The sequence below is a fragment of the Humulus lupulus genome, chromosome 1 (genome assembly GCF_963169125.1).
Source record: "Humulus lupulus chromosome 1, drHumLupu1.1, whole genome shotgun sequence".
NCBI lineage: Eukaryota > Viridiplantae > Streptophyta > Magnoliopsida > Rosales > Cannabaceae > Humulus > Humulus lupulus.
In genome coordinates this window covers 88,856,897-88,879,605 of record NC_084793.1, presented here as the reverse complement: position 1 = coordinate 88,879,605, position 22,709 = coordinate 88,856,897, and the positions used below count along the sequence as shown (strand labels likewise).

General features: G+C 35.0%; 1 long non-coding RNA gene across 3 annotated transcripts; it reads left to right on the top strand.

Moving 5' to 3' along the window:
- Positions 1-9,045: 9,045 nt before the first annotated feature.
- On the top strand, positions 9,046-13,596 carry LOC133814175 (uncharacterized). 3 transcript variants are annotated; one of them, XR_009884777.1, is made up of 7 exons: positions 9,046-9,063; positions 10,277-10,350; positions 11,457-11,519; positions 12,250-12,321; positions 12,437-12,538; positions 13,139-13,213; positions 13,544-13,596. It is a non-coding gene; the product is annotated as an uncharacterized LOC133814175 (long non-coding RNA). The 3 variants fall into 3 exon arrangements; XR_009884778.1 differs by lacking the exon at positions 9,046-9,063 and adding an exon at positions 9,866-9,882; XR_009884776.1 differs by lacking the exon at positions 9,046-9,063 and having other exon boundaries at positions 10,194-10,350.
- The last annotated feature ends 9,113 nt before the right edge of the window (positions 13,597-22,709 follow it).

Sequence of the window (22,709 nt, the reverse complement as noted above, 5' to 3'; positions counted from 1 at the left end):
ACTCTCACTTACACAACCTAAGTGAAGAGGGTTGGGGATCACCAACTTGAACAAGGTTTAAAACCTTTATCCAAAGGCTTATTTCCCCCTAACTCAAGCACTAAGGGAACTCTCACAGATTTTTGGAAATGCTTTTTGGAATAATCAAGCCTCAAGGTGTATTTTCCAGCCAAGTGCTTTGTGGATGGAAAATGGTGTGTCTTACAAGTGAGCATTAGGCTCCTATTTATAGAGTTTGAGATACCCCTTTGAATTTCAAATTCCACCAACCCCCATGGTTGTTACCAATATTTAATTGGATGTTTATGGAATTAAAATGATGATTTGGGAGTTATTTGGGATGTTAGAACCGTTCAATTTGGAAAAAAACTGAAAAACCATATAGGCTGCCAGTCTCACTGGCCGCGGCCACAGCCTAGTTTCAGCACAAAAATTTTCATTTTCCAAATCGTTCCAAAACGTCCCAAATCCTTTCCCACATGATTTTGTAACCTCCAAACACCTATTGGGAGTTAAATACATGTCTCCAACAACCATATTTCATTATGGCTTTATGAAATCCAACCTCAAATGTGTAACATATAATATACACATTATTGGGTAATATTTGGGAGTTACAAATTTGTAACTGATTTTGTAACTCCAAAATATGTCACATTTGGGCACACACATGTGTCCAATTTTGTGACTCTCAATAATATGTTACAAGGTGTGAGAAATCACATTTTGTCACATTATTTAATCTAATATTATATTATATGAAATAATATAACACTTTGGTTGTGCTAGCGGGACCAGAACAGACTGGACTAATCTGTGAATTTCTGGATGTGCTTCCAGGGGATCTGCCATGGTTTCCTTTATGTGAAAAGAATAGAATGGTTCAGCAAGGCTGTAAGAACTTAAAGTTATGTTATTGAGTAAGACAAAATTCTCCAAGGTGGATCTTGGATCTGGTTATTACCGGCTAGAGATGAGGGAGAAGGATAAGTAGAGGATTGTTTGTATCAGGTAAGGGCACTGGGAGTGCTGAGTTATGATTTGGGAAAATTGTTAAATGCCAGGTGTTTATAAATCAGATGAATGGAGCATTCAAAGGTTTATTTGAATGGGATTTGTGATCGCCTTGGATGATGATATCGTGATGTTTTCTCTGCGGAGATTTGCCAAGGTCAAGGAACACCTCGGTGGGTAGAAGTTTCCTTGGATGGGTAGGGTATTATATGTGCCATGAGAAATATTTCTGAGTCTTCTTGCAGATCAGAATCATTTTAGAAGTTGTTATGACACCTCAGTAGCAGAGAAAAGTGATTTCATATGCAACATGTTAGTTAAAGGACCTGACCAGAACTAGAGAAGAGTTTCTGATGGGCCAGGTGACCAAATTTATGTATGAGATTACCATCTCAGGGAAGATTAAAAATGAAAGATGATTAAGTGAACCACAGATAGGAAGATTGAGGAGAATGTCCTAGCTAGGTTAGCTAAGGATTATACAGTGTCAAATATGGGTTTATTGTGATATAGAGATCGGATTTGGAATCCGATGGACACTGGGATTAAATGGGAGATTCTGGATGAATCTCAGGTTATTCTCCTATTATCTTCATTCAGGCATCATGGAAATGTATCAGGATATGAAAGCTTTTTAGTGGTGGCCTGAAGTGGAGAGGGGCATAAGAGAATGCGTGATAAAGTTCTTAACCTGTTATCAAGTCAAGACAGAGTATCAAGAATCAGCAAAGCCATTGCAGGCTTTGGGTATTTGCATTGGAAATAACAAAGCGTCGCGATGGGTTTTGTGGTGCGGTTGCCCAGGTTAATGGGCCAATGTGATTTTGATTGGGTTATTATGGACCGGTTTTCCAAGTGAGTTCATTTCTATCAATAAGGACAAGTAACACAACTGATTAGTGTTCAGATCTCTATGTGAGAAAGAGGTAGTGCGCCATCATGAAATTCAAGGTCTATCTTATCAGATAAAGACTCTATTGTTACTTTCAGGTAATGGAAGGGTTAAGGAAGTCAATGAATATGTAGATGGAATTCAGTACAGTTTATTCTTCTCAGACTGATGGTAAATTAGAGAGAGAAAGAAAGTTAGCCAGTATTGGAAAGGTACCTTATGAGATGAGGTATGTTGAGAATGCTTAGCATCGGTTCATTGGAATGAGATGGGTAAGGATCCAGAATCAACAATCATGAGATGGTTCAGGGGACCATTGAGATTGTTAGAGGTTAGAGCGTGAATGCTCAATTCTTAGAATAAATGGAAAAGTTTTACTGAATTGAAAAGTAGGAACGTGGAGTTCCAAGTAGAAGAATGTATCTTCCTTAAAGTATCACCATGGAAAGGGGTGAGGAGTTAAGGGCAAGCTAAGCCCTAGATTATCTTGGCAGTTGAGTCCTGGATAGGACTGGCTAGGTTGACTTTGGATCAGCCTTATCTTTGGCACTATCAGTTGAATACAGTATGTTATGTATTTCCCTGCAGGGGACATGGGTTAAAAGAACTCATGAGTTGAGTTATAAGAATCTGAAGGTTAAGGTTAAGTATTCCAGTAAGGAATAGTTAGTTCAGATTGTAATAGAAATAATACGGTTCTGAGGAACCGAGTGTACCTTGAGTTAAGGTATGTTGCAGAAACAATGAGGTCGAGGGAGCGACTTGGGAAATTGGAATGAGTTGTGCATAATTATTATTCCGGGCTATTTAGATAAATTTCGAGGACGAAATTTCTGTAAGGAGGCGATAGTTGTAATGCCCCAAAATCCCTAATAAGGTTGAGGACCTTTATTAGGAGGCCAGGAGGGCCATAATTAATTTATTATGTTATTAAATGATTATATGCATGTTTATGTGAATTATATTATTATATGATGATAAACACATGCATATGTGTACATATGCGGCTGCTCGACTGCCACGGCCAAGGGTTGAAAGAGGAACTAGGGTTAAACCCTATTTTGCCACTTAGATCGACCTATTGTAAATCTTTTCTTGTAATAGACCTTTAAAGTATATTTTTGGGATCCCAATGTATACATTAAACGTTCTAATGAAATGTTACATCTTAACCAAAAAATTTAATCCCTAAACCGCTAATCATATTTAGTTACACAATTTTGGCCAAATGACTCGATTAGCGAGTTTAGCACTGTTTATAAGGCACACCATAATGGTCCCTGGAGTTTGGGACATTACACTCGTAGTCTTTCCAGAGTCAACCTCAAGTGCTCCTTATGCTCCTCCTTGGTTTTCGAGTAAATAAGGGTGTCATCTATGAACACTACCACAAACTTGTCCAAGAAATCCTTAAATACCATGTTCATCATATCCATAAATGTTGCTGGGGCGTTCATGAGTCCAAAAGACATCACTAAGAATTCATAGTACCCATAGCGAGTTCTGAAATCCATTTTTGGAATGTCTCCCTCTTTCACTTTCAACTGATGGTATCCAGATCGCAGATCAATCTTCGAGAATACTGCTACCCCTTGCAGTTGACCAAAAAGGTCATCTATCCTAGGCAAAGGATATTTATTCTTAATGGTGACCTTATTGAGTTCTTGGTAATCAATGCACATCCCCATACTCCCGTCCTTGTTTTTCACAAATAGGACTGGTGCTTCCCATGGCGAATGGCTAGGTCTTATGAACCTTTTGTCCAACAACTCCTGTAGTTGTTTCTTTAGTTCCTTTAACTCTACTAGTGCCATTCGATAAGGTGATTTAGAGATCGGTGATGTTTCTGGTGCAAGCTCGATTACAAACTAATTTTCTCTGTCCGAGGGTAATCCTAGTAATTCTTTGGGAAACACCTCCGGGAACTCACAAACAATATGTACATTTTCTGGCTTTAGTTTTGACTTCTTGGATTTATCCACTACACTAGCTAGGAACGCCAAACAACCATGTTGCATCATATTTTGTGCTTCCATTGCAGATATTATGGGTGTTCGAAAACTTGTTACTTTGCCTCTAAAGGAAAAGACCTCTCCTTCCTTTGGCCTTAACTCTACGGTCTTCTTTCGACAGTGTATCGTAGCCCTATGTTTGGATAGCCAATCCATGCTGAGTATGACATCATAATCTGGTATGCTTAGTTCTATGAGATCTGTTGAGCACTCTCAGCCCTCTACCATTACAGGTGTTGACGGTAACCACTTATTTGACAACATCTTATCTCTTGATGGCAACAATGTACTAAAGTGCAAACATCTTATAAGGCATATTCAGTCTATCAATCACATTCATGGAAACATAAGGATGAGTTGCTCCGGAATCATTTAGGACTCTACACACTGTACCAGATATAGGGAACTGACCTGTAACTACGGTGTTGCTGTTGGCCGCTTCATTATGGGCTAAGGCGAAAACTCTTGCTAGCACTTGGTTGTTGTTTCTATCTTGTCCCGCTTTCTACTGTGGGCAATCTTTTCTCATATGTCTTGCCTGACCGCACTTGTAAAATTTGTTGGTGTCGTCCTGACATTCTCCCATATATCGTCTCGAGCATTTAGGACAACTAGGGTGCTTAACTTTATTGCTTTTGTGATTCCCACGATTTCAATCATTATTTCGACTGTTGCGATTGTTGTGCTTTCCATTGGGAGCTACGACCTTGGGCCTTTTGTCATGCCACTATTTTGACCCTATTAGGCCTCCTTTTGTTACTCTCTTGAAAGACTTTACTCTTATTTGTCTCTATACTTGCAGCACCGTCCTTCCCTATACCGTTCTTCATGTATTCAATGTCTAAAACTTTGTCCAGAATCTCAGCATAGCTAATTGGCTCTGTACTGGTCATTTTGACATCCTTGGCAATCATAGGCTTTAGTCTCCTTTTGAATCCTTGAACACTCATGACCTTTGTTGAGACTATCTCAGGTGCAAACCTTGTCAGTCTGTCAAACTTCTAGGCATACTCTGTGATTGGAAGACTACCTTGTGTCAGTGTCACAAACTCATTAACTCTAGTTGCTAGTACTGTAGCATTGTAGTACTTTTTGCTGAAAACTTGTACAAAGTTAGCCCAGGTCATGGTGTCTAAAGTTTGTGTCTTCTTGACCATGTCCTACCAAATTCTAGCATCCACTTTTAGGATTGCTAATTATCTTGTTGTCCCTGGAAATTCTTAGTCTGTACCAGTAGCTTTTATCTTATTTTGTCATGTCGCAATTCATTACTTATCCGCATTGTTGCGTCGGTCATATCTTGTCATTGTCCTCTATGTTGAACTATGTTATCGTGTATTTACTCGCCTCTCCACCTCCTTAGTCTCCATTTACTCCAATGAGGTTTTATTGTTGTTTGCTACTAAATGTTGTGGCATGTCCACGTTGTGTGCTCCTCTACTACTGCATGTATCTATCTAGTTAGCAACATCACCTCGCAAGATAGTGTTGTGGAGTAAACTCCCTAACCTATGTCTATATTAACAATCATGTCGCAAAGCTTATGTGTCATTTGATCTTGATAGAGTCCAGCTATATTATAATTGACATAATCCATTCTTCGCTTTACTTTAAACTTGATAGTGTCATACTTGCGATTTCCTATGATGCATCTCATCCATTAAATACGCTCATTCTCAGCAAATATCTTTCGGGGAGCTCATATCCACTCATCTCTGCATTTACATCATCTATATGAACCCTTGAGATTCCACTGATCTCATCGAGAAGTTTATTTCTAGAAGTACTAATTACTAGAGACATACTTTCTACACATCAATTACAAAACTACAAAATTTAAAAGTAGGAAAGAAAATAGATAACATTTAGAGCATGTACTTACAACGCGGTGAGGTGAGATTTCCCCGTCTTTAACGTGTATGGGGAGGGTCCTTGGAAACATGGACGACTGTCACTGATACCATTTGTAAAACGCCCTAGTCTAGTACTTTGTAAAATATTTACATATTCATTGGTTTATAAGAGAAAGCCACTTATTATAATGATTTCAGTGGGATCTTGCTAAGAACATGCAAGTTGGGCCCAATAGTTTTAAAAGAAAAATACTAGTTTTTCATGCAAAGTTCTTAAACAACCAAAAGTTCAAGTCCCACTGATAAATTTAAAAAGTCCCATTAAACATAACGTTATTAAAAGAAAATGGCATTTTAAATTGATTGTTTCTCGTCCATAGGATGCCCCCACGCCATACACACCAGGACGATAGAACTTCCCACATCACCACGCGTGCCATAGAGAAACCTATTTTCCACTTGGAAGGAAAGTAAGGGGGTGAGCTAAAAGCCCAGTAAGGAAGTACAAACAACAAAAAAGTAAGATACAACATGTCATAAACACATTCGTCCATCTTTATACATCATAGCATCATTGTCATAATGGTGTCAATATCATAAACATAAACATAATCGCGTTAACATTAACATCGTCATCATAACATAAACATCGTAACATTATCATAACATAAACATCATAACATCATCATAACATAAACACCATAGCATCGTCATAACATAAACACCATAACATCATCATAACATAAACATCATAACATCGTCATAGCATAAACATTTTCTTGTGAACATGGCCAGCTAACTTGTCCATGTCACCCTTTGAGGTAAACAAAATCTCTGGTCCTTGAATAACCTCGGAGCGTCCACCCTTGGAGTTACGTTTTCATATCCTCAGTAACTCAGGTTACGTCTTTATATCCTTAGTAACCCCTTTGTTGTGTCGCGTTCAACACGCTAACAACCATTACATATAACTCAGGTTACGTCTTCATATCCTTAGTAACCCCTTTATTTGATGTGTCGCGTTCATCACGCTAGCATCCATTCATATCATACAACATTCATACAATCCAAACATATCATCATATTAAAGCATTTCATAATTCATAGCGCAAAGCATCAAAACATTTTCATTCATACGAACAATCTTGCCACTCACAGCATAAATAAACAAAAATTCTATCTAACTTCCTTACCTCAGGTCCAAGCTAGGTAAAATGACAACTTCACAATGAGCCTATACCTTAATCAAAATAACCTTCCTTAGCATCACATAACTCTATTTTACTCACTCATATAACCCATGTGTGCATGGGTCATGCACACATGGTGAATGTTATTCACAACATCCAAACAAGACATATTTACACATAAGGTCATAAAAGAATAATGCACATTATACCTATATTACATGCATGGTCTTGCTATAAAAACTATATGGTTGCATAATAGACATATTTTTGAACATATTGAAAGAAGACAGATCATCATCACTAGTGTCACCAATAAACATATTGGTTTCACCATCCAAACCATAGCGAACTGGGTTTCTAGAAACCCTCCCACTACGACGAGGCTCCGTGACTGTTTGCTCAAGAATAATGGTACTTTCTTCATTTATATCGACTTGCGTCGGTTGGACATGAGGAGTGGGAATTTCATCTTCAACTTGTGTTGATGACAATGGAACATTGGTTGGAGTCAAATCTTTAACCATCTCCTCTAAAACTACTTTGCTGCGAGGTTTGAAGTTTTGGACATAGTCATTTTCCAAGAAAGTAGCATTCGTAGAAGTAAATACTTTCTTTTCTAAATGACTATAGAAAAGTCCACCCCGAGTACCTTTAGGATAGCCAACAAACATGCAAACTTCAATTCACGGTTCTATCTTTCCCTCCTTTTTTCTCAGGACGTGGGCAGGACACCCCCAGATTCTATAATGGTGTAAACTAGGTTCATGACCATTCCAGCATTCTAAAGGTGTTTTGGGGATTGATTTAGACGGCACAACATTGAGAATGTCATTTGCGGTTTCAATTACATGTCCCCTGAACAAAGTTGGTAGATTTGAGTAACTAAGCATGCATCTAACCATTTCCAATAAAGTTTTGTTCCGGCGTTCCGCTACACCATTTTGTTGCGGAGTACCTGGGGCAGTAAAATGTGACACTACAACATTTTTGACCAAATATTACAATCAAATATGACAGAATTTAAAAAGCGTTATTAATGCTATGGGTAAATAATAAGAAAGACATACACAATTTTGGAGACAAATGGCGGCAACTGAAATAATAGGCGCCAATTAAAATACACGCCTTTTTTTGGTTTTATTATCTAACCCAACCTTTCTCATCCCGTCTCTCTCACTTCTCAATCCCTAACTCTATTCTTAGTCTCTCATTCCCTCTCTCACTTCTCAACTCTATTCTCAGTCAACTCTATCTCCTTCACCTCTCTATTCTCAGTCTCACTTCTCTATCTCCTTCACATCTAACCTCTTGGATCTGTCTTCAAGTTTTACCATTTCTCATGTAGGTGGCTGGCGCAAGAGGCTGGACAGTGACGGAAACGGGGCTCAACGGTGCGTGGGCTCGACGGTATTTCTCTCTCTCCCTGCTTTTGACGGTTATGCTCTTATTTTGAGTGGATTTACTAGCTTTCACCCATTACCACTGTTTTTTTGCCTCAAATTTCAGCTACAAATGTTTCTTCTAAGGGAAATTTCGGACCTTATTTGCTTTAATGTGCTCTATTTTTTAGTTTTGTTTTTTTATTTGTGAGATACTAAATTTTTTTATTTGGGGATACTGAAGCCCTTAAGTAGTGTTATAACTCCATTAATCATATGGGTTTTGTTGATTTGGGGATACTGAAACTAATAAACACTCCTGGTTTAGTTTCTTATTTTTTCTATTTTTGTTTCATTCCACTCACAGGTTCTCGTTGGATTTATGTATTATTAAGAATAAGACTTCTAATTAATTTATTTCTCTTTTTCTAGATAATCTTGGAGAAGATTGCGCTGTCTTTGAGAATTTGTTTGAGTTTTGATACTCATTTACAGTCCATTATGATGATTCAACTTTTGAATGAGCATGAATCTTTGAATTATTGTGTGCTCCCTGCCTATCAATTACTACCAGTAAAATCATAGGGTATCAAAATTTTTATTGTAGCTGTCACACTCGCTTGGAACTCTAATCGAATCTTCATAGTTTAACATGGCAGGGTGATGACGGTTAGTTTTCACAAGTTTGGAGACAAGTTTTTTCCTGGAACCAGTGATGTCAAGGTCTTTATTCTATGGGTTAATGTGTCATGTATTTGTATTCGTAAGATAGTTTACAATGAAGAATTTTTACTTTAATCTCAATTACTTTTCCCTTCGGGATTAGCATGTATATTCTTAAAAAAAAATTGCCCTGTATTTACTGCCTGCAAACATGTTTTCGTACATGCTTCTGCAGTTTTTTCTTCCCATAAAACATGCAGTTACATATTTCTTGGAAGTCTATGCTGTTACTCATCAATTAAAATGTTTTTCTGTAATGACCAATCTTTAAAACTAGCTCTATGTTGGCAACTTTGGCTTGAAAGGAATGTTCAAACTTTTCAGGGTGTCAAAAGAGAATTGATGCACCAAACATTTCAGTAGTTTTTCTTGTTCTGATTGACTAAGAGAATGGAATTTTTGGATGTAGTCATTGTAGTTTCACTATTATTTCTGTAACCAAAGATGACATCTTAACATCTATTATAAATATTACAACTTTAATGAGTGCTTACGTTTCAGCAATTTAGTTCATGAAGACAGGCACAACCCAACTTTCCCTTGCCTTTTTATTTCTCTCTTTTTGCTATTCTAGTTGTCAATTATATTTGTTTCTTCTTTTCTTTGTTTCACATTAAAGTATATGATGTTGCGTTTTGAAAACTTGGCACCCCCTTTGTACTGTTGTCATCAGTTTATGTTTGCAGGCTGTGCTCATATTATGTCTGGATACGAAAGACATATTGCTTCATAATTTCCCTTTCCATTGTTATTGAAATATCTAAAGCTCTTCAAAATAACAATGAGTTACAGACTATTCATCTTCCAATAATTTACATGGTGTGGAATGCTAGCACTATTTGGTTGTCTAATCTTCCATTTACATGAAATTGGTCCCAAAAATCTGTTACATAGCTTTTAATTTTTTACTTTTAATGGGGCTGAAAGGTAATTCATATTTACTATACAACTTATCGTTAGAACCAATTGCTTTCTATTGCCATTGACAGATATGTATACTACATTTATTTCAACCCTGGTTTGATTGTTGAATCGTACTACTTGAATGTAAACTTGTTTGTATGCTAAGAACACCACATGCAACGAAAATATTATGCTTTAATGGGTTAGATGTATTGTTTTTCCCCCCATATCTTTTCTTTATTATGTCTATTTTGTATTACTTTATTGCTTAATTTCCTGAGAAATGATTGCATTTGATATGGTCTACAAGTTTTCAGTGTTGGTCCTGAGGATGCTGCAGTTGTTGGTAATCAACTGTCAGAAGAAGAGAAAACTACTCTTCAGGTAATATTTTTATTAGTTGATGTTTGTTTTTCTTCAAAGATAGAAGTGCCTTGGATCAATCAGCGTGGTCTGTCTAGACATTAGATATGATTATCATAGTGCCCAGTATATTGTGACAGTTCAATATCTAAAAACTAAACTTTTCTGTACTCAATTGTGAAGCACTACATACGATTTAAGAGTCATAAAATTTTCCTCTATTTCTAAATTATCAGATAGAATAGAATTTTAAAATCAAAATTCATGGTCTTTTGGATAGCTGACTGGGAGAGTTAGGAACTAGCATATACAACCATTACTTTGTGGTGTTTACCTCATTGGAGGGATTGTTGATAGAATAGAAGTTAAATAACTTGTTGCACTTCCATTTAGAGCGAAGCAGATAAGAGAGAATTTAAAGACTGCCTTTTGATAGTAGAAAAAATAATTGTGGCTAAAATCTTTTCTTCTCTCTCTGAAATTATTAATTAGAACAACTAATGAAGTTAAATAAATTGAGAGCCCTTTAAATATATTGGTAGTAGGTTGAGAATGTTGGAGTGAATATAAATATAAACTTAATGATATATAATGCACTAGAGTGGATTTAAATTAGAGATACATCTCAAAATCACTATATTATTGATTAATTTGACATCATTAGTTATTTATAAGACTGAAAATATTTCATTATAATATTATACCCTTTCTTTTCTTTGACTCTCTGATCATTTCCTTTTTTTTTTGGTGCATTGTACTCATTCCCTTTTGTGTATACATTGGGATTTGACTTCCTTTGGCATCCTCTTAAATTTTGCAAATAGTAAAACTAAAATCTGTAACACTTTTCGTTCCCTGTTAAGTATAACTAATTTTAATACTATTGTTGTTTCTGATAACTCCTTTGATCCTTGCAGTATGCAATGTTTTTTCTTTCTTATATGACTGGCAAATCAAGTCTTATATTCATTTTATGCTTTTCTTTGCTGCTGAGCTGGTTTATACTTCACATATTTCTTATTGATCCTAATGGACCGTCAATCATGTTGTGTATTTTGGAGGAATCATCCCGAAAGTGGTAAAGAGCTGCCCAACATGCTAATTATTTTACTTCTGATTCATGGCAGACTCAACTGAGAGGATACGAAGCAACACTGAGCAATTCCCCAAGAGATCCAACTGCTCTTGAGGTGAGTCAGAAACTGTTAATGCCAAATTATGTTCTTTTGTGAGTCTCTCTTTCTTTCAAAGGAAAAAGATTTTTAGTGTGAGAAAATCTAAAGAATAGAAAAAGGAGAACAAGGTTAATTAGGTGTTCTCTAAGAAGATTGCAGTATTTTAAGTTCTGAAAGCGATAGAACTTGTCTAATAAGCTATTGTGTTGATTATTTTATTTCATTCTAGCTGGGCTTTAAAAAAAGAAAAAGTCATCTGATTAAATCACTTGGTATTATCTGGTGAGGCTTAAATGTAAAATGAACCCTTGTTAGCTACTTATTTCAAACCAAAAATGTTGAGCTGATTCTATGTCTTATAGGTTTTTGTGAAATATATTAAGCTTTTTACCGCTAATTTCTAGTTGGCCAGATGTAGGATCACTCCTGATCCTATCTTATTCTATCTATTGGACATAATAATGACTGGAAGTGTTGTTGATTATTCTCTTTTAATAAAAATATAGTATGGAGGAAAAAGATAAAGAAAGCTGGAGAAGTGTTTAAATTTTAAATATTACATAAAAAATGAGAAAAATTAAAGATGCTACTAGCTGCAACATCATCTGATGAAAATTGACGGAAATAGTGTTCTGAGTAGGGTTAGGTGCCAAAGGGTTTTCTTGATTTGACTTTTTTCTGGTAAACCATCTATATTCCTGTTGTTTGTAGCATCCATGCTATATTTATTTCGGGTTATTTGCAGGGAGCTGCTGTAACCTTGGCTGAGTTAGGAGAATATACCCGAGCGGTCTCTTTGCTTGAGAACTTGACAAAGGTTTGTTTCTGTACTTCCTGAAGAGTAATGTACTTGGATGATGCTGGCCAAAGGAAGGGTTCAGTAAAAACTTTTGATCTAAGCTTGCCTGTATTCTTGTTATTGCGTTACACAGGAGAAGCCAAGTGACCCTGATGTTTTTCGTTTGCTTGGAGAAGTTAAGTATAAACTAAAGGATTATGAGGGAAGCGCTAATGCATATGAAAGTGCTGCAAAGGTGTTTTTTCAGTTTATACAAGACATTTTACTACTCATGTTTTGCTTAGTCCGCTGATAATTTTCTTGACACCAAGAGTTGGTTTGTTAGCATTTAATACCAGTAATCAATAATAATAGGTTGTTGTATAGCTTATATGATTAATTTCTATTATTTTCATTCTACAACAAAATGTGATCTGATTTAATGAATCATATGGAAAAAAATATCTGACCACCCCCACCCACACATAAGGGATTGGCCTAGGTTGGTTATACCAAAAGCTATTTTGTGGTAATTCCCTATCTAATTAAACTTGAATAACTGTTGGAATAATTTTACTTAAAAATAAGTTTTTTTTTCTTCCATATTACTGTTTACGGTTTTCATTTTATCTTCCATTTAGTTTTCAGTTATCTCTAAGCATTATGAACAAGAAACATTATTAACGTGATGCTCCCTCAGAATGTAATGAAAAGAGATTGAAGAACATAAAATGCAGATATTAATTTCTCAAAATTCCGTTAGGATTTATTTTAATAGTTGATAAATATAACATGATCGTATTACTGACTTGGATTTAATAATGTCGTTTATTGACATCTTGTTACTATGTGGCAGGTGTCTAAGTATCTCAGTTTTGAAGTTCTACGAGGCCGAGCAAATGCACTACTTGCTGCTAAGAAACCAGATGAGGTTTGTTCTCACATTAGTGGATCACATTGCTTTTACAACGATCCTTTGATAAGAATGTTGTAAAAAGTAATATTGTAGTTTTATACATGCATGGTTCACGATTTTATGGAACTTTTTTATTAATGTTATTGATTCCATAAGAAAACTGTTGATTATTGTAATGAATAAAAATTGACCGTTTTCTGATTCTTGGCTATTATAATATGTTGAACTTCACTTGTTTCTCATCATCCCACGGGACTAGTTTCAAGACAATGAGATGAACTGCTATAGGCTATGAAACTATTGTATCTTAAATTAAGTATGATTTATTGTCTCTCTCTCTTTTAGGCTGTACGGTTCCTTGTTGCCACCCGAGAAGGCCTAGCCAAGGAAAACTCGAAATTAGTTATTGTTTTAATTTGTCTCATTAAATTAGTTTAAGTATATATAGGGTGCAATGATATAAACTTGCCCAAGTCAGTAGATTGTAAGCTATTGTAATAACAATTTCTTTTCCTACCATATGATATAAACTTGCCCAGATTGCAAATTCTTTAACTTAGTTGGCTGATTAAGCAAGTTGACAGTTAGTTAAGTGGTAGTTGATTGATCTGTTATGGTTTACTATGAATCTGTTAGTCTTACTCTTATTTTTAGATCATTATAAGTAAGTGTTGTATTCTCTTCTACTTTGATTTTCTCTCTTTCATTTCTGAACTTAAATGTTTGTTTTGTGGAAAAATCACTATTGCTATTGCTTAGCTTTTTCTTTTTTAAAAGGCTGATAGGTCTGAGATTGTTATGGCATTGAAATTTAACTAGTAAATGTTTATCTTTTTTTTTGCATTGCTATTTGCTCAGAGGAAAGAACTCAATTGGGATTTAGAATTCTTTTTAAATTGAAATGTACATAAATAAAATTTTACTGCTACATATTAGTTGATGATACTCTCTTATTTATAATAACTTTTCATCGTTCATTTTTTAATAGTTTCAAACTTAATGTGGAGTGTTGAGTTTTTAATCTCTTCTCGTGTGCTTAATATTTGTTGATCCATGATTAGGGAATTAGAGTACTTCTTTTGTGCTTAATACTTGTTGATATAAGATTAGGGATGTAGAATTTAGTATGAAATTTTTGGGGTTATATGTACGAAACAGGTTTTGAATTAGATGTTGATGTGAGAACATACTTAGTTATCTCCTTATATTTTTCAGTTTATACGTAGTGATGGTGGTGAGAAATTGATTGTTCTGAATTAGAGTTGTACTGACTTTTAATTTCTTGTTGGTTGTATTTGTTGCTTGAGTAAGTTTCCTTAAAAGTTTCTATTGATTTTCATAAAAATAGATCTATAGGGATGATATTCTAAATCCATTAGCCATGTATCTTTCTTACTTCTGATTATTTGTTCTTGTTATTTATTGATTTGTTTTTGTGGTCTTATTTTTGTAGTCTTATTCTTGTGGTACATGTAGCTCATTTAAACTTTAGTTAGCAAGAAAGAGTAAAAACATGATAAAACTGAAGAAATTGTATTATTAAGACATAAATAATATATACACGTCATGTTTATCAATAGTTATGTAAATAAGAAATTGTGGAAATGCTGATTTTTCAGACTTCTTAATTTTTTTTTCATAGCTTGTAAATTCTAAAGGAAGATAATACTTCAATTTTGCTAGTTTTCTTTATCTTTGATTATAGGAACTTTTGTATAGTTAGTTGTGAAATATGATGCATGTTTTTCAATGTCTTAACATACCTATCCTTATATTACTCTTTTTTTATGTACTCTTTTAGTTTACTATTAACTTTATGTTTAAGCATTAATTATTTAAATTTTTATGTAGCTATGCAAATCGACCCACAACAAAGACAAGTACACAATGGATGATGAATTGAAGGATGGAGCAAGTTTCATAGTTTACTTTTTGTGTATCTTGCTATGGCTTTGTTTTTCATTTTTGAAGTAAAAGATGTTCAAGAATATAGAGTTTTATTATGTATGTTTTCAAACTTAAGTTAGAACTAAGACCTTATGAAGTAATTCTTGTTTAATGTAATACTTATGGTTTATTAATCTATTTAATATTGCATTTTGTGATTAATTTTGATATATTTTTTTTATCCAAATACGATAATAAAAACCTTTTAATTTAAAAGAAAACTTATAATTATCCTTACACAACAAAATTAAAAATCTTTTATCTAGACTAAAATAACAAAATTTTATTATTGGACTTTTAATATGGTATTTATGGTTGTCTTGGATACATATTATAAGTGTAACAAAACGTTATGATTTATATCATATAACAAACTAAAAACGCTATCAAAATAATCAATTATAACAATTTAAAAGTGTTATACAAAACGTTTAAGATTAAACTTCAAATTTATAACCAATTACTCTAACTAAGCGTTATTATTTTAATATGATAGCAACTAAAAATGTGTTATTGAATACTTTAAGATAACATCGAACATAACATTAAAAAACTGTTATAGAAAAGATAGGACTTTTAATAACAGGGGCTATGTTAGCGTTTTGAGAAGTGTTATGAATACTTCCGGTTAGCAGTTTTTAAGTGTTATGAATACTGTTTTTTCTTGTAGTGTGATAAAATCCCAAGTTTAGTTAAATGATCTTGGAACTGCATATCCAAATATTCTCCACCCCTATCAGATCGCAAGATCTTTAACGCTTTACCTAATTGGTTCAGAGCCATTGCTAGGAATTCCTGAAACTTTGAAAATGTTTCGGATTTCCTATGCATTAAGTAAAGACATGAGTATCTAGAGTAATCGTCAATGAAAGTGATGAAATACTCAAAACCACCCCTGGCTTCTACATTCAAAGGTTCACAAACATATGAACGCACAAGACCAAGTGGTTATGTGGCCCTATCACCCTTTGCAGAGAATGGACGCTTGGTCAGTTTGCCTTCTAGACAAGATTCACAGACAGGTAATTCACCTAATGTGAGTTCCCTCAAACATCCATCCTTTGTAAGTCTTTGAATCCTATCACAGCCAATGTGACCTGGTCTCAAGTGCCATAAATACGTCATATTATCGTTATCGGTCTTTCGACGTTTATTGGTCCTAGGTTTAGCTACTTTGAATAAATCATTGTTAAGAGCGAGGGGTTTGTTAGGTCGCAGAATATAAAGTCCGTTTTCCAAACATGCAATACACAATTATGATCTATTGAAAGAAACAGATATATTAAAACTTGTGAAAGTCATAACAAATCGTTCTAATTGCAACATGGAAACTGAAATTAAATTTCTACTAAAATCTGGCATAAAAAATACATCTTTTAAAATTAGGTATTTATTTCCGAACTTCAGACGAGCTCTTCCTCTAGCTTGGACCGCAACGAACGCTCTGTTCCTAACTCTAAGCTTTAAGCCACCTTCGTCCACTTCCTCCCACAATTCAAGAAGTTGTAAAGAGTTGCAAACATGGTTGGTAGATACAGAATCAATAATCCAAAACAGAATTATCATTCTCTAAAACACATGTTTCTAAGATAAATGAACTATAATAATTACCTTTGTTTTTCACTGCTAGAAACTTGGGACAATCCTGTTTCCAATGCCCCTTCTCTTGCAGTGAAAACACTTACCTTTACCTTTCTTGTTTTTCTTGTTCTTCACCTTAGGCGTCTGTGCATTTGGTTGTGCACTCATCTTTGCAGGCTTGGGGTTGTTGTTTTGTCCATTTTTCCTCTTGTTTCCAGCTATCGAAGAAGAAGTTTGGTTAGCTTCAGCCTTAGCTGGATCAGCAGCAATTACAGTAGTCTTATTTTTTCCTCCTTTACTAGGTCCACCCATGTTATGATAAAAAATCTGAAGCTCGTTCATGAGATGCGTCGGACCATAGTTGCGTTGATCACGAACGTGCAGACAGGGTGCCATCTGAGCATTCATGGTGTCATCACGTATGTGCGGAGACGGTGCTATCCAAGCATTTACGGTGCCATCACAAGCACTAACGGTTCCATCACAAACATGCGGACACGGTGCTCGTTCTTGGGATTCCTCAATCATGATGAGCTCGGAGTTGTCACCTATCAACTCTATGTTGATATTTTGCTTCCAATTAAGGAAGTTTTCTCCACTGAGTTTCTCCATCGAAAGTTGAGAAAGGATGGGAGTAGACATATATACTAATTTACTTAAAACTACAAATTATCAATAAACTAGAAATCAATCACATTTGCTCAATAAAATTTCTATTCACACAAATTTCAAGAAATAGCACAACATATACAAAAAATATGTAAGATATGAGAAAAATACCAAAAACAATCATATCTCTATTTCTTTTTAACTAATCAATGATATCCTTGTCCCAGTTGGCGAGAGTAAAAAATATCACTAGTTAAATAGAGTTGTAAGCTCATTTAATAATGGACACCGCAATTAACAACCTATTATTTGATCAAAATAAGAAAAAAAAATCTCTTATTTTATGAGCTAGACCCACGATTCCGATAATCATAGATTTAGTCCTAGTAGTCACCGTAGGGGTGAGTCTAGTAGAATTTGACCTATAATTATCTATCTTTCGAAATCTAACATTGTCAAAATAGCTAATGAACACCTTTCGTAGGGGGACGAATCAAAGTGCCTCGATGCCCCATTAAGCTATTGGCGTTGTTAAACCAATGGCGGAGATCGAATATAAATCTTAAAATAAACTCATTATAAAATTAAAAAATAATATTTTTATTATTTTTTGAAAATTAATGACTGGTTCTCCAAAAAATTGTAAGATTAGAATTTTTAAAACCAAAGTCCTATAATTTCCTATTAATTCTAAAGTGTCACATTGAAACAAATTCAATTAATTTAGAATTAATTTGTTGCTAATCAATATTTAGGTTTAACTAATATAATAAACCTATACAATTAAGTCCAACTCAGGTAAATGAGCCTTAACAATTGGGCTTGTATGGAGGAGGGCTGGGTCAAGTATGTCGTTCCCACTACAAAGGCCCCCAATCTTCCATACAAGGTCCAAAAGACAGGAATTTAAACCTTCGTTTTTTTTTTTTTTTTTTTTGATGAAAAGGAAATTATATTGAACCACAAAGCAAATACAAACACAAGCTCAAAAAGAGCCCCTCAAGCCGAGGAATACAAAAAATGAACTTTCTGTAAGAAAGCTACATCTTTCCTCTTCAACTTAAATCTATGTAAATTCTCTAGTCTTGATTTCAGGCAATTTTTCACTAAAGCAAACACTGCATTAACAGAAACAGAACAAAGATTAAAAATACAATTATTTCTGTTCCACCAAATGAAATAAACCACAGCAGCAAGCCCAGCAGCAAGCCCAGCAGCTAACAGTTTTTGCTGCAGACAATTCGGCTTCCCCACCATCCACTCGACCCAATCATTCAGCTGAACTAGCCAAATAGTGCACCCCAACCAAGCAGGAACTTTACTCCTCAGCAACTGGGAAAACTTACATTGAAAAAAGAGGTGATCGTGACTCTCTTGATGCACTTCACAGATAGGACACAGAACAGATGGGATACTCATTTGGCACTTTAAAAGGTTGTCTCTAGTCAGCAGATGTCTCAAAGTGGCTTGCCAAAGAATAAATCGATGTTTTGGTACAGAGAGGTTACACCAGATCACTGAAACACACTGCATTTTCTCTCTGTGAAGAAGCAGGTTATACAACTTACTAACTTTCAACCTGTCATTCTAAACATCTTTTCCAAACAATTCTCTATTAATACAAGTTCTAAAGTTTATGAGTTTTCGCCAGTACCAACTGACATCCAACTGAAGCTGATAGTCCCAAACACTCTTCCCTTTCAGATAAATAGCATCAACCCACTTCACCCACAGGATATCCTGTTTAGAAGAGACAGCCCACAAATACTTAGCTAAAAGGACCATATTCCACTTGGCTCCTTCTTTAAACCCGAGACCCCCAAGCTGCTTCGGAAGGCACACCTGATCCCAGCCAGTAAGGTGAATCTTACATCTGTTTTCATTTCCTTTGCTGGCACCCCAAAGAAACTTCCTACACAGATGGTCAATCTCATATATAACACTCTTTGGAAGAAAAAATATACTCATCCAAAAAGATCTTAGCCCCAAAAGAACAGACTGAATAAGCTGAGATCTTCCAGCATAAGACAAATGTCGATTTGACCAATGATGTAACTTCAGCTGGATTTTCTCTATGATAACAGCACAATCTCCTGCTTTCCACTTCGTAGGTCTCAAAGGAACCCCTAAATATTTAAGAGGAAACTCACCCTCTGAGAACCTAATATCCTTCATAATTTCTCTGGTTTCAGCTGCAGTCATACCCCCAAAATAAGCTCTAGATTTCTCCACATTAGCTGGCAAACCAGAAACTTTGCTAAAGGATTCGAAACACTCAGAAATAATTTGGACAGACCTACCCGTGCCTTTACAAAACAGCACCAAATCATCCGCGAAGCAAAGACTCACCAACTTAAGTTGCTTGCATCTAGGATGAAACCTTCATTTTATTAATTGTTATTAATTGATTAGGCTCACTATAGTCATGCAAAGCAAATGAGCTTTCACAAGTGGAATCAACCATAAGAGAGGAATTTAAACTTTACATTTTCTAATGGGCCCAAATAAAACCTATCATTTTATGAATATTTTATTTGGCAAAATCCATATATCTAACAAGCATATGGGTCACTATATGCATCTAAGCCCAATTGCAAAAATACCACATATAGTGCAAACAAACATGTTATAATTGGATGGACCTAATCATGTTACTATATAAGCAATTCTATGAATTTATGCAAAAATACCACAATTTATTTCATTTGCAAAAATACCACAATTAATTATCTAGAATTTATCATAAAATTAAAATTAATTAAACTTTTAAAAAAAATAAGTCAATTTAAATGAAATTTATCAACAATTAACAATAGTTAATTTAAATTTCATTTATCAACGATCAATTTGGTTTAGGTTAATTTAAAAAATATTAATTTAATTTAAATAAGATTTATCAACAATTAACCAAAGTTAATTTAAATCCCATTTTAAAAAAAAAAATTACTTGGCTGAAAAAAATGATATTTTTTCAAAATTTAACCAATTTTAAATTTTAAAATCAATATCATAACTGTTTTTCAAAAATATCTTGTGTTGTTACAACTATAAGCAAATATTTTAAACATTTTAAAAAATATATATATATATTAATAGTTATAACAACTCTAAAATATCTTAAAACAGTTAATCAAATTCAAATATCCATGAAAATATCAAACTAACAAATTTCAAATTTGAAATAATTTAAAAATTAAAAACTATAGAATAAATAGATATTTATATTTTCAAATAAAAATTTAATAAAATATCAAGAATTTAAAAGAAAATATCTTAAATATCTGATATCTTAATTCTAATATTTTAATATATTAAAAGATTTAAAATTAAGTTGTTAGTCTATTTTTAAATTTGAATTTGAATCTTTGTAGAAAATATCTAATTATTTAAATCTCAACTAACAAAAATATTAATCAAAAGAAATAAAAGGCGTGTGATATCTCTCTCTCTCTTCCCATGGCTCGGAAGAAGAAAGGTCTATCGAAGCCGACGAAGAATTCCGATGAGGTGGTGGACGACCTCCCTTCGATCCAAGTTGAGGTACCTGATCTGTTACCTGATGAGGATTTTCAAGATCCGTGTGAAGAACTGGAGATGGAATGTGGTGTTGAGGTGCAGCGGGTTGGAAGTGCGAATCGTTCTCCTCCTACTCCAATGAATTGGGCTGAGGATGCGGAGGGTTCTGAGTTCCAGCGATCTGCTAAGGAAGTGTGGAGTAAATTTCAGTCGAACCAGGTACCCACGCCCTCTACTCGTCTGAATTATACTGAACCTATGAAATTGGGTGACCAAGTTGTTGCCCGATTAGATATGGAAGAGGTTGAGACTGAAGCTTCATTTTGGAAGAATGCGATTGTTTGCATTGTCCTAGGAGCTAACCCTCCTTTTCGAGTATTTGAAGGATTTTTCAAGAGAATTTGGGGCAATTTGGGTGTTGAGAAGATAGTGAGAATTCATTCCGGTTTCACCCTTGTTAATTTCAGGGATGAAGCAACAAGGGACCTGATTTTGGAAGCAGGAGTTATACACTTTGATAAAAAGCCAGTGGTTCTTCGTCCTTGGACACCAGATATGGACTCTATGAGAATGGTCAAGTCGGTTCCGGTTTGGATTCTACTGAATGGCTTGGGGTTGCAATACTGGGGAAAAAATAGTCTCAGTGCTTTGGTGAGCACAATTGGGAGACCTGTTATGGTGGATAAAGTGACGCAAAGTAGATCGATGGTGAAATATGCGAGGATATTGGTGGATATGGAGATTACGGATCATCCTCCGAAATCTATTTCTTTTATTAATGAAAGGGAACAAATCACAGAACAAATGGTGGAATATGAATGGCTCCCTTCTAAGTGTGCTGCCTACTCGAATTTAGGTCATATTCTGGCAAATTGTAACAAGAATACTGGTTTTAGTTGGAGGAAGAAATCTACTGATGAGAATGGTACCAGTACAGACAAGATCATATCCAAAACAGAGGAGGTTCAACAACACTCGGAGCCTGCTATTCTTGTTCCCAGAGCTTGCACTACTTCTATTATTGGAAAGGATGAGAGGGCTAGTAGTTCTATAGAGAAAAATGCTTCCAAGATTCTTAGTGATGCTCAGGATTTTTCTGAAGCTACTCAGCAAACTGGAAAAGGGAATGCTGAGGTTGCAGGAAGTTGGATTACTCCCAGAAGGAGAGGTGCTCGGCAAGGGGTGTTAAATGCTCACAAGTCAGATGTTGTTCAAGGGAAGACTAACTCGGGCAATGGATATGCGGTGTTGCAAGATACAGGGGTTGGTCATTTGGTCACTAACTCTATCCCAATTCAGTGATGGAAGTTTGCAATATGATAGGGTGGAATGTGAGGGGTATGAATAAAAAGGATAAGCAAAATGCTATTCTTAGTATTTGTAGGGAGAATAAGGTTGGTTTTGGAGCTTTCTTTGAGACTAAGTTGAAACATGAGAAAATTAAAGATGTTTTTGAGAATAATTTTCATAATTGGGATTATTTTTCTAGTCCTATTATTTCTGGTAGGATCTTAGTAGTTTGGCAATCAAAATTTGTGAAGGTTGATATATTGCTTGAAGATCCCCAACTTGTCCATTGTAGGATCAAAATGAGTGGTCAGCAGGAATTTTTCTTTGCTACAGTGGTTTATGGTAGCAATTCCATGGGGGAGAGGAAGCTTCTTTGGGATAAATTAGCTAATATTGGTCAATTAAAGTCTCCTTGGATAATTTTTGGAGATTTCAATGCCATGTTTAGCTACCAAGATAGGATTGGTGGGAGACAAATTCTTGCTAAGGACATTGCTGATGCTCAAGATTGGTTGGCTTTAGGCCAAGTTGAGGAACTTAAGTGTGAGGGTGCTCCTTATTCTTGGTC